Raw genomic sequence first — 13,171 nt, 5'->3', positions numbered from 1 at the left:
TCAGAATTAAAATTGTTCTTAAATTATTTTTTCTTGGTTGCTTAGATTGGAATAATGAAGTCAAGATTTGTGTTCAATGGACACACTCGTTCTCAGATCCTTTTCATCTGCAGGAAGTCCTGTTTCTCTCAACCTACAGTTTGCAGGGAATTGAAAGTATGAATTTTGTGGTCAGTATGGTCCTGTGTTTTTGTTTTTGGTTTATTTCAGGGTTGTGTGAGGCTGATTACTTCATTGCCCACAGCCTTGTTTGTGAGGTTGTGGTGGATGCTGTTTACTCCCCTCTGTTCCATGCCCAACTCTGGCCTCCCTAATCCTGTCTAGTTTTCTGTCTTCCCCTCAGAGAGGATGGGTGAGATAATGGCTTAGCATAAATCCAGCGACTTAAGAGGAAAAACAACTGACAAACATTGGCCTCTAACATACGAAGCATAAATAGTGGAAGCAGCACGGTGACCAAGAAGTTTCTAGAAAGGTTGGCAATGGCATGGCAAATATCCTGGCATGTTGGGTACGAAGATCTCCTACGTCCTTAGACAAATTACTTCCTTTCTCCTCTCAATTTTCCTACCAATAAAAATTAGGAATTGACTTCTAAAAGGTCACCCAAGTGTAAAACTTTATGACTCTAATAATAGCTGACCCTTGTGGGTAACATACTATTATTACTAGGTGTTGAGCTCAGACTTTACATGCTTTATCCCCTACGTGAAGGTGACAGAGATAGAGATGTCAAATCACTCACCCAGGATCATATTTGGTAAATGGCAGCTCTGGGATCTCAAACTACTCACCTCGGCCTAGAGCACAGCCGTTAAGCACAGTCCTATGGCAGTTCTCTGTGTGAACCTAATCAACTGAGGACCAGTGGCTTTTAGAGCTTAAACATCCTTAATCCTGCGCTTCTACTCCAGTGAGGTGCTCCATCCTGTGACTGCCCTCCTGCTCCTTCCTGTCCTTTCTCCATCTGTTCTACTGCCCACTAAGATCCACGCCTGGGGAATCCAGATCCTGCCGAAGAGGTGTTGCTGCCAGGGAAGGAGGTATGGATGAAAAGAGCAAATAGTCTGCTGGCTTACTCCATGTCCATTTGTGGCTGATGCTTGGGCTCAGCCACCATCCCAAGAACCAGGAATAAGTTTGAGAAATACACCAAGAGATGAGAGTAGAGGCGAGACTAAGGGTCATAGAGTGCAGGCAAAGAAACACACTCCCAAGAGGCAGTGTGACAGACTCTCAGAAACTAGTTATAAGAGTAAGAAAGGCATCGGGAGGTAAATTTTTCCCTTAGTGGCAGTGCATGTTAACACCAACTTTTCAGGCCTCTCAGGTGGTAAAAGCAGAATGGATGGACACATTTCTAACTAAACAATCTGTTGTATAATTAGTTAGGGTTTGAGGGAGGGATCAGAGTACAGATGTGAAAATTGAGCATGAATTTTAGTGTTCGAACATGAAGGTTACCAATACTAAAAACCATCGGTGCATACCTACCATAACTGCTTGAAATAGCCCTTTGAATCTACTTGCAGTTTTTGAGAGGTTAATGAGGTGTAAGTGGTTAAAAGGACAAACTTTTGAACTCTAATTCTATCAGTTACTAATTGAGTAAACTTGGAATATCCATACAACAAACATACTTGGGCCTTAGATTTTTTTTCTCTTTCACATGAGTAAAACTATACTTCATCATGTTATGATCGTTAAGCAAGTTCATATGTTGCATTACTTGGAAAGTAGTTAGTACATAAGAAACACATGAAATGGGGGCGCCTGGGTGGCTCAGTCGGTTATGCGTCTTCCTTTGGCTCAGGTCATGATCCCAGGGTCCTGGGATTTAGCCCCACATGGGGCTCCCTGCTCAGCAGGGAGTCAGCTTCTCCCTGCTCCCTTCTCCATTAGTCTCCATAATGTAATTCCAACTATATTAGTCAGGGTTCTCCACAGAAACAGAACTAATAGGAGCTATGTATATATCTGTATCTATTTCTATCTCTCTATGTCTGCCTATATCTATCTCCCTATATATCTCTGCATTTGACGAGATGTTTGGCATGATGTTAGATAGAGACAGAGACAGAGATACAGAACAAGACCAAGAGCTAGATTAATTTTAAGAAAGTGGCTCAATACAATTGTGGGAGCTGCCAAGTCCCAAATTGGTAGAGCAGGCCAGCAAGCTGGAGACTCAGGTAAGAGTTGATATTGTAGTCTTGAGTCTGAAATCTTGCAGCCTTTAGAAAAATTCCTTTTTTTCCAGAAACTTTCATCTTTGTTCTTCAGGCCTTCAACTGATTGGATGAGGCCCACCCACAGTTTGGAGGGTCATTTTCTTTACTCAAAGCCTAGTGATTTAAATGTTAATCATATCTAAAAAATATCTTTACAGCAACATCTAGATGGTGCTTGACTAAACAACTGGCCACTATGGCCTCGTCATGTGGAGACATATAGTTAATCATCACACTAACTAATGCCTTCTGATCATTTAGATTCTAAGGGCTTTATTTAGATTCTAAGGGCTTTATTTCTATGACCTCACTAGTAATAAAAAAACCAGTGAGCTAGGTAATGATTACCGTAGGTGAGGAGACTGAAGCTTAGATAAGTAAAGTAGTTTACCCAAGTAACAGCTGGAAAAGGGCAGGGTTGACACCCAAACTCAGTAGGTCTGGTTCCCGAGGCAAATCGCTTATGTCATGCCCTATACTAATCTGAGGCACATGCTTCTCTTCCACCTTCTTTGTGACTCTCCAAACCACCCAGAGAGTGCAGTCATAGCTACAAATTGAGCCCTCAACAAGTCCCCAAATCAGAGCCATACCAGAGTGAATAGTAGGTGTTCAGTAAGGGTCAGTAATTAAGTGAATGAGTGAGTGAAGAGATGGATGCCTCTTTATGACGAGGCATCTGAGGCACCACAACACAAGAGTGAGGAAAAATAGTTTTGATGCTTAAGGAGATCCTGGCTCTTGTGGTGGTGGTGGTTGAGAGATCCAACAAAAAGTAATGGCAATGTGATAAAGTTCTTAATTTTTAATACCCTGGTCTTTGGGAGAAGACAGACTTGAGGATAACGTACTGCTTTCTCCCTGCAGTAGACATGATGCTACACAAGGTTGTTCATCTCTCTGGGTCTCTTTTTCCCCATCTGTAACATAAAATACATATACGTAACTCATAGTGTTATGAAAAATAAACAGAGTTGATTGAACTAATGCCTATGAAGTGCTGAGCCCTGTACCCAGAACATGGGAAGTGTTTGATCAATGGTAGTTGTACTGTAAGAACCTGGGTGAGTGTCCCGTGGTCAAAGATAAGCAAGCTGTGATTTCATCACGTTGAACTCAATATTTGAACTCAACTCCCAGCTACCTAAGGGAGAGAACATTTTAGGCAGAGGAAAGAATTTATACTGAAACGTAGAACAAAGGTACAAACTTATGAGCTGCATCTCATATTTGGCCTGAACATGCATTTTATTTGAACTTCCCAATAATTTTTCAAAAACTAAATTAGCTTTAACTTTGAAAAAACTGGAAGATTTCACCTAAAACTATCTAGATTCTGGCCAAAAAGAGATGGAAATGTCATGCAGCCCTAGATGGGCTCTCTGGTTTCCCATTTCTCCACAGTGCCTGCTCTTCCTATTCCTTTATGTTACTTCTCTGGATCTTGTAGGCTTTGGGGCCAATGTACACATAGAAAGTGCATGTAGTAAGTAGTTGAACTGACAGGACTTGCATGCCATGTTATGGAGTGTGGGTTTTATCATGCACTAGGCAATAAGATGCAATCACAGACTTTTAAGCAAGGACTTGAGTAGATTTGTGTTTTAGATTTTTCTGGGCTGTAGGAGGCAGAGATAGAAATCAGTTAATGCAAAGGCTGTCTTAATAGTGTAAGAACGGTTTGGTGAGAGTGTTTGAACAATGTCAAAGCCAGCAGCATTGGAAGCAGAGAGGGAAAGGACCTGCCAGAGATGGGTGGAGAGGAAGCTTGTACGCCTTTATGTGATTTTATATATTTATGCTGAGCCAAGAGTAATAATAATTTTTGAAAGGGCTGAATGGCTTTCTCCACCAGCACAGGGGAGAGACATGTATGTCCTTGAGGGAGAACATTGGATGGGAAACAGGACTCTCCCTCTCTGTTTTGACCATTTCAAAGATGGAAGAGAAGCTGGACTTTTTGGATTTATACAGGAGGATCTGTCTTTAATGTGGCTCCTTCCTATGAGATATTCAAAGGCAATTATACTATGCATGATTGTGGTCTGTAGAATGCAACACTGCTCTATTGTATGGAGGAATAGTAAGACTTAGGACAAGGAGGATTGGTGAGGAAGAATGGGTATTAAAGATTATTTCCAACTAATATGTAGATGTGAAGGATGAGTTCTACCTAGGGGTATATGGATCTTTTTCTTTCTTTTTTTTTTTTTAAGATTTTATTTATTCATTTGAGAGAGAGAATGGGAGAGAGAGCACGAGAGGGGGGAGGCTCAGAGGGAGAAGCAGACTCCCCGCCAAGCAGGGAGCCCGATGCGGGACTCGATCCTGGGACTCCAGGATCATGACCTGAGCCGAAGGCAGCCGCTCAACCAACTGAGCCACCCAGGCGCCCTGGATCTTTTTCTTGAGGGCATTAGGAAGGTATGAAAAAGTTTTAGGTAGGAACAAGACCTAATAAGGTTTACTTGGTAATGTTTTTAATAATATTGTTCTGAAGAAGGAAGAATGGATTGTGGAGAGGGATTGTGGATTGATACAACAGTACACTCCATCTAGAAGGATGTGACTATAATCTGGGGTGGGGGGAGCTGGAGGCGAGGATTGGGGGTCCAAATGGAGAGAAAAATGGGAATAAGCAGTTGAAAAAGTATGATGGGACTAGATCTTTGGTATGCTGGGGACTAGTTAACTGCCTAATTAAGAGACTCTTAAAATATCATAGGACAGACATCTTAACCTCCTCCCCCTCAATCATCTATATATGGCAGAGTTCAAGATTATATGTAATTCCAGATGCTTGGGCTATACATATTTCCCAATTCAAGAATATAATACCTGACATTTATTAAGTCCTGATTGTGTGCTCACTGTTCTAGGTCCTCTGCCTGAGACTTTTAGAAACATAAACTTGAATTCCCTCTATTTTCTGAAAAACTATTCTCTCATTGACAAATGTTAGCTCTAAGGCATAAATGAACTACCTATTAATTTATTAAATTAACTACAGTATTTGATAATATTAACAAGTGAATTATCATTCATCTTCTAACTGATGCCCACTGGCTGTGTGTCATAATCAAGTTGTTGATGTCAATGTGGCAAAAATGATAAAGAGCAGGGATTGTATCTCCAGATTTCCTGCATTCCAATCCTGGCTTTGCTAGTTGTTAGCTATGTAACATTCAGCAAATTGCTTACTATCTTTTGGATCCTTTCTTCATCTGAAAAATAAGGATACTAGTATTATTGTCATCATTGGGTGGTGGTAAGGAGAGCAATGTTACATGAAACACATTTAGAAAATGGTCTGGCGCCTATTAACTGTTCAGTAAGTCTTATCTCTAAAAATAGTGGTATGGGAGGAAGATGATCGGGATCTGAACCATTACATAAGAGTGAGGATGGAGAGTGGGGTGGAGGTGAGAGATTTTACAATGGGAGAAGCTGCCTTATTGTGCCATAAAATGAGGTATAAGTAAATAATTAAGACCCCATAGCCCATATAAAAAAATCAAAGCTAATTGAAATTAATTTCCAAAGGCATGTATATATGTATGTACTTTTACCTTCAAATTAGAAACTAAACTCTCAAACTAAAGTCTGCCATTGTTTCAGCCCTCTCTTCCATCCCATTTCCCCCCCACCTGAGAAAGCCTTTAAAAAGATCACTTATTTTATGAAAGTTGCACAAGGTAGAGGTTAAATCAGGTGGAAGCAGAATCAGTGAGTAAACATGAGAAAATGGAAAAGGACAAAGAATGTGGCATTGCAAAAGTCCCCCAGTTAGGAGTGAATTTGAAACTGATTTCCTGTAACTTTGACCTGCAGTAACACACATTTGTGGGGTCAGGGCCACTAGATGTGAGCAGTTTGCTGGTTGGATACCCCTGGCCTTTACTGCTGCAGAGGTTTAGCCAGCTAGAATTTGTCTGCAAAAAGTTGGTATCTTTCCCTGAATACTGTCTTCTCTACCTCCTTAATGTGAAGGGTGGTGGGCCACCACATTCCCACAAGCTCTCTTAAATATTTACTGAGCACATTGTTGACTAAACAAGGCTCCATCCAGTACTCAGAGCTGGCAAAGACTCGTTTCTGATTTGCTCATTTCTGTGAGAATTGTCTTTCTATCCAAGAAATAGGGGAGAAGCTTTTAATTATAGCTCAGATAATTGTGCTGTCCAGTTTGATAGCCACTAGTCACTTGTCTATTTAAAGTTTAACTAATTAAAATTAAAATTAAAATTAAAAATTCATTTTCTCTGTTGTACTTGCCACATTCCAAGAGCTCAGTATAGTGAAGAGCCACACACTGGACAATTGCAGATGTAGAACATTCCATCATCTCAGATGTTTCTATTGTTTAGCACTGTACTAGAGTGTTCTGGTTACAGTTCTGCAAACCATTTGACAAAAAATACAGGTTCTGCACTTTTTAAAAATGTTTTTATACGAATTAAATGAATTATTTTTCTATGGATACTAAAGCAAATTACCACTAAGTTCGTGGCTTAAAACAACAAATATATTGTCTTACAGTTCTGTAGTTCAGAAGACTGACCTGGGTCTCGCTGGGCTAAAATAAGGTTGTCAGCAGGGCTTTGTACCTTTCTGGAGGTTTTATTCCTTTTCTTTGCAGATGCTGGAGGCTACCTGCATCCCTTGGCTCTTGCTCTCTTGACTTCCATCTTCAGAGTCAACAACTTTGGACTAAGAACTTTTCTCCTGCCACCTTTTGACTTCCCTCTCTTTTGCCACCGTCTGGCCCTTATAGGCATCCTAGTGATAACATGGTCCCACTGGGATAATGCAAATTAATCTCCACATGTCCAAGTCAGTTGGTTAGCAACCTTAATTCCATCTTTAACCTTAATTTTCCTTTTGCCAGGTAATGTGACCTACTCCCAGGTCTGGGGAATTAAGGCACAGACATCTTTGGAAGAGGCTATTATTCTACCTACCTTGATGAGTAAATGTTTTGAAAAGTACAGCGATTTTCCTTAAAGAGAGAGCTATGTAAATATATTACAGATAATTATTTACATGTTACTGATTTAACAAAAATTATGATTACATATAATGAAATAATTTAATGCAATGATAGTTAGTTACAAGAAAAATAAGCTTTAATAGATGCTATGGGCACCAGACACTAAGGTCCAAGATTCTAAGAGCTTACACGTATGAACTCTTGAATGAATGAGTGAGTCAAGGAATTAATTAATATCCCACACTAAGAAGTAGTGTGGGATAAATGAAGGAGACTTGGGGACTATTAGTCAGGAAACTGGGGTTCTCTTCTTAGCATAGCCACCTTACTCACCTGTGCAATTTCTCTGGATTTAGGTTTTTCATGTAGATGAAAGAAGGAGACCAGGGCGCCTGGGTGGCTCAGTAGTTAAGCGTCTGCCTTCGGCTCAGGTAATGAGCCCAGTATTCTGGGATCGAGCCCCGCATCGGGCTCCCTGTTCAGCTGGAAACCTGCTTCTCCCTCTCCCACTCCCCCTGCTGTGTTCCCTCTCTCGCTGTGTCTCTCTCTGTCAAAATAAAATAAAATAAAATAAAATAAAATAAAATAAAATAAAATAAAATAAAATAAAATAAAATATAAAATAAAATAAAATAAAATAAAATCTTAAAAAAAAAAAAAAAGGAGACCAGATAAAACTCTCTGTAAGGTCCCTCCCAACTCTTAAAATTTTCCCTTATGAATTCAGGTAGAAGCAAAGATAAGACTGTAAGAAAGCACAACATTGAGCAATGCAGAATTGCTTCATAGTACTTCAAAATAAAACAAAACAGTAGGCACAGACAAATTAAACAGAGATGATTTAATCAGAGACAGCAGAGCATGTTTTTATTTTTGTTACTGATGAGATACATTAGGACTCAGGAGGTAAGGAAATTGGGAAAAAATAGTCAACCTGAGCCTGGGGACTGTGCTTGCATACACTCTGCTTTATTAAGAACAAAGATTAGAAGGAGGAACGCCAAAGGAATGAACAGTTGTATTTCCAGTTGGGTTAGAGTGACATTAATTATTAGTCTGAAAGATGTATAAACGTCTTTTCATTTTCTTGTTTTATTTTAATCAGGTGTTTTGGAAAGAATATGCATATTGTTGCTAAGAGCTACAATTCTGTCAAAGGCTATCAGACTTTACACAAATAAACTTTTGTACTCATCAAAGTTCATAAATAACTGAGACTCTGATGCTAGAGGCATCAACATTTATGTTATGCAAGTGCTCACTGGAAGGTCATCCCAAGGAATGGGACAAAGGCGTTTTTCCATAAAATTCTGCAAGGAGGTGCTCTTTTGAATGAAATATGTTTTGGATTTGAGAACCCTGAAGAACCATAACTTTCAGATCAAGTTATTTTAAAACCATTTTGTCTAAAGGGTGTTTATTCTAGAGATCAATCAGATTCTTAGAAATCTTTAAGCTAATGACACTCTAAATATATTAAATTAACAGTGTTGAGTACCTTAAAACACTCTAACTGAAGTGTATCCTTACTCAAAGACTATAGATAAAATTACATATACTATCAAGTGGAAAATTTCCCTTGTAAGGATTGAAAACTAATTAGATAAAACTACTGTATCCTTATAACCTATTTCTACATTTCTCTTTCTGTATAATCTATTATCTGTCTATAATATTCTGCGACAGATCGTGCAGCCCATTGAACATGCCACACTTATTAAAATCCCATTATACTTTTCAATTCTTCCTCTGATTCTAAAAAAGAAAAATAAGCTTCCTCTCCTGGAGCTGGAATGGTTTCTCACTGTCTATATTATACTCATTCAACCATTTATTCATCTTTCATATTTTTCAAGGACCTGTTATTTCCCAGGCACTAGAAATATAATGATGAAAGGCTCATATTCCAGTATAAGTGACAGACACCTGACCAAACCATTATAATGTCATATGAAAAACTCTATAAAAAATGTAGGTAAAGGGTTATGGAAACAGAGTAAAGGGACATTTAAAACTTGAAGGAGTGGGAGGCAAGAGTTGACCTTAAAAAGGTGGAACTTAAAACTGAATATTGATGGATATGAATAAATCATTCATTATTTCTTCCATTCATTCACTAATTGCTGCTCTGTCCCAAAACAATGAAAAAACAAAGCCATCTCTTTCCTCAAGTAGTTCAAAATCTATCTAAGAAATAGATTTATAAAGAACTACAGTACAAAATGATGATTGCTGTTAGGATAGAGTTATGTGTGTGTTTGGCACAGTAGAGGTAGGGAAGCAGGAGGGTGTACTGAGATTGGGAAGGGGAACATCAGGCAAGAATAAAACTGTGTCAGAAATAGAAGTCAGGGAAATTTTGGCCAGAGTATATATTAGGTAGGGAGGCAGGAAATAGTAAGCCTCAGAGCAGGTGAGAGAGAGACACTGGGAAGATCCTGACATGCTAAGGACTTTGGGCTTTATTTGTTAGGTTATGTGGAAATCCTGAATGCTTTTCTGTATAAGCACCTTTTCTGTGCACTCCTGTACATCCATCCTGCAATCGTCTCCACCCTGCTCACCTCACCCAGGAGGTGAATCTTTATAGTTGCATCAGTGGATCTCTTGCCCTCTGGCTTTGACCAATGAGAAACAGCTTTAGGAAATCAGAGAGCTGGAGAAGAGTGGCACTAGTGTGGCAGATGCTATTGGTGTCCCGCCCCACCTTCTTTGTCAGGATGGTACACTCATCCCCCAGATGCTGCCGGTATTGGCTGTCAACAACATATTTTAGCAGCAATGAGGAGAGCCCTTGGATAGTGAGGGCTATTTTATTAAGATATGTCGGGGAAGTTATGCAACCGTCCCAGTTAGCAGTGGCTGGTAACCAGTGGTTTGCTAATGCATGGATATTGACAGCCCAGCACCCTTGGATCTGGGGAGTATGTCCTCTGTAAATAACTGAGATTGCAAAGCTCTTCGTGGGTTCAGGAGGAATTTCTCCTCAAATTATGTCTTTGTCTAGTTTCTGCCCTTTCCCTAACTTGTTTCCCTTGCCCTTTTAAAAGTTTATCCTAAGAGTTTTTCCTAAATAAATCATTTGCATAAGATTCTCAGCCTCAGACTCTGCTTCCAGGGAACAGAAGTTAAGATAATTGGTACCAGAAAATGTCTTGTAAAGCAAACTCTAGAATTTTAATTTTGGAGTTGGATCATACACTAGTTGGATGGCAATGAAGACCCTGTCCCTAGAGATTAAGTGCAGTGTTGATAGTTCCTTGGATCTTGTAGCAGTACAATTACTAAGATGATGGAGATACATTAGCTTGTATAATGTCTCTGGCATTTGAGAGATACAGGAAAATAATTAAATTAAGGAATGTGGAATTGAGTAGGAATTGATGGGTGCCACTGGTACATTCAGAAGAGAAAACAACTTATCATCAGTTTAAAACTAACTATGAAGGTCGGAGGTCCTCTTTAGCAGAGTCTTATCATCTGCAGCTGGAGGGCATACTGAGCTGGTGAACAGACACAGAACTTAATTGTAAGAATGGGAAAACTTCAGAGAAGGCTGAATTCACAACCTAGGTAAGACTCTGGATGCCATGATAAGACAAGAATGCTTCAGAGAATGGGAGAGAGAAACCATACAAAAATTGAGTGGCTTGTCACATCCGTGACACTTTTAGGGACCAGTGGTGTAGGACACAATGGGACAACCTCTTCTAAGGTAAAAAGGAAATTATTGCACCTTACCCATCCTACCACTTAAAAAGAAGCAAAGTGCAGCATATGCCTCACTTGGGAATATATTAGTAAGTGACGTGGGAAGCTGCCAGTTTTCAGTGGAAGCCCTGGGCAAGAAAGGGCACATCCAGTAGTACCACTTGGGTCATATGATCCGGGAGATCCTACAATGGTGTAAGAGTTGTCTGTAGGAGATAAAGATATATGTGGAGTCTCTGGCAAGACCAAACAGAAGAGTTTCAAAACAAGCAACTGAGATTCTGGAGCAAGGTTATGTCATCTGTAGTAGAGAACACCATTCAAAATGCAGCTGCTGGAATAATATTGGGCATGATGTATCAGTCAGGGTTCTTCAGAGAAAAAGAATCAATAATACATAAAACATGTGTATTAGTAAAATATTTGAATTTTATTTATATTTATAATAGGAATTGGCTCACACAATTATGGAGGGAGAGAAGCCCTAGGATCTGCCAACGGTAAACTAGAGACCCAGCAAATCTAGTGGTATAATTCAGTCCAAGTTCAGTGGCCAGAGAACCAGGTGCATAGAGCAAATATACCCCTCCTGTGCTTTTTTGTTCTATGTAAGCCCTCAATATATTGGATGATGCTCTCCTGCATTGGTGAGGGAGATCTTCTTTGCCTTTGCTCAGTTACTGATCAAATGCCAATTTCTTCCAGAGGCACCCTCACAGACATACCCATAAATAATGTTTTAGCAGCTATCTGGGCATCCTTTAGCTCAGTCAAATTGACAGATAAAATTAACCATCACAAGTCCACCGCTTGTCAACTTGGCATTTGTATGCATCTTCTTAAATGATACTTAATCTCCAAATAAAGACATTAACAAGGTCATAATTCCACTTTACATGATATAACAATTCTATATATAACTGAAAATGCCGAATCTCTTCTCCAGAAGAGGGGGTAAAGTCCTTGAGTGATATATACTCTTCTCATATCCATAACTTAAATACTGTGAAATAAAATTAACAATACTTAAATACTGATATAAAATCAGTAAATTCTCTGTTACATGACAGGGAAATATGAGAGGAAAGAAAACAAAGATATTTGCTTAATATATGCTTATATACACAGAAACTTATTCATAACAAAATTAGGAGGAAATTCTCATGACAGTTATACTCCTTGTTTCTGATGCTGGTCATATGGTCCTAACCGGTATTTATAACTTCCTTTTTCTACTACCCATTCTGAATTCCCTTTGCCTTCAGCGAACACCTCAGGTGGTCATAGTTCTTTACCTGACAGGGTGACCCAAGCCTTCATTCCTGAAGGATCTGGGCTATTAATAATCCTATCTGGAATAGCTTGTAATTTTCCATTGACATTAATCACAGGGCATGGTAATACTAAGAGATGCCCTAAAGAATCTCCTGCATTTCAGGCATACTCTTCCTTACCTCTATTGTGGAATAGTGGTCCAATTTCCCCTTAGTAGTAGGGATCACAGGCAGATTAAATATCTGACCAGAGGACATCAAGTAACCATGACACCAGAATTGTTCATTGTGAGATGGTAGCTGTCAGGCTCACCAAGACATACATTTTAGCAGCTCTAGCAAAATTATTCTTAAAACGGAAGAATTACATCTTGTATGAGCCTTAAATAGGTCCAAAGGGCATAAGTAAGCTGAACAAACAAGTGTCCCACACTTTCACATCCCCTAACACAGTCTCAACAGATACCAGTCATGTAGCTCACAACTGTGACCTCTTGGATGAATTCTTAGTAGAAGAAGAACACGAACCTAGATAGTTCTGCTTTGTATTTTATTGTGGGGCCCAAATCGGCTGCTGTTACAATACAGCCCTACTCAGGGACAGCCTTGAAAGATAGTAGCAATGAGAAAAAAGTAGACGGAGTTTTGTTCAGTATTACTCATCATCCAATTTTATTGAGCAGCACAAGTCTCAAAATAAACTTATACACAGATTCATGACCAGTGGTAAATGGCTTGATTCATTGGTTGGAGGTATGTAAGGAGCAAAACTGGCATATTCAAGACATGGAGGTCCAGGGAAGAATGCATATGGACATATGGGAATAGGCACAAAGTAGGAGGAATTTACCACCTATAGTAACACAGTTATGATATGTTAACACAGTTCAGAGAGCATCCATTGTTGAAGAGACACAAAACCACCAGGTATGGAGGATAACGGGTCTGACAGATTATAAATCATC

This window comes from Mirounga angustirostris, unplaced genomic scaffold, assembly GCF_029215605.1.
Source record: "Mirounga angustirostris isolate CCGP_5_RB_7025 unplaced genomic scaffold, mMirAng1.0.hap1 SCAF_1, whole genome shotgun sequence".
NCBI classification, from domain to species: domain Eukaryota; kingdom Metazoa; phylum Chordata; class Mammalia; order Carnivora; family Phocidae; genus Mirounga; species Mirounga angustirostris.
The sequence above is the reverse complement of the archived record's forward strand: the minus strand, read 5'-3'. Positions refer to the sequence as shown.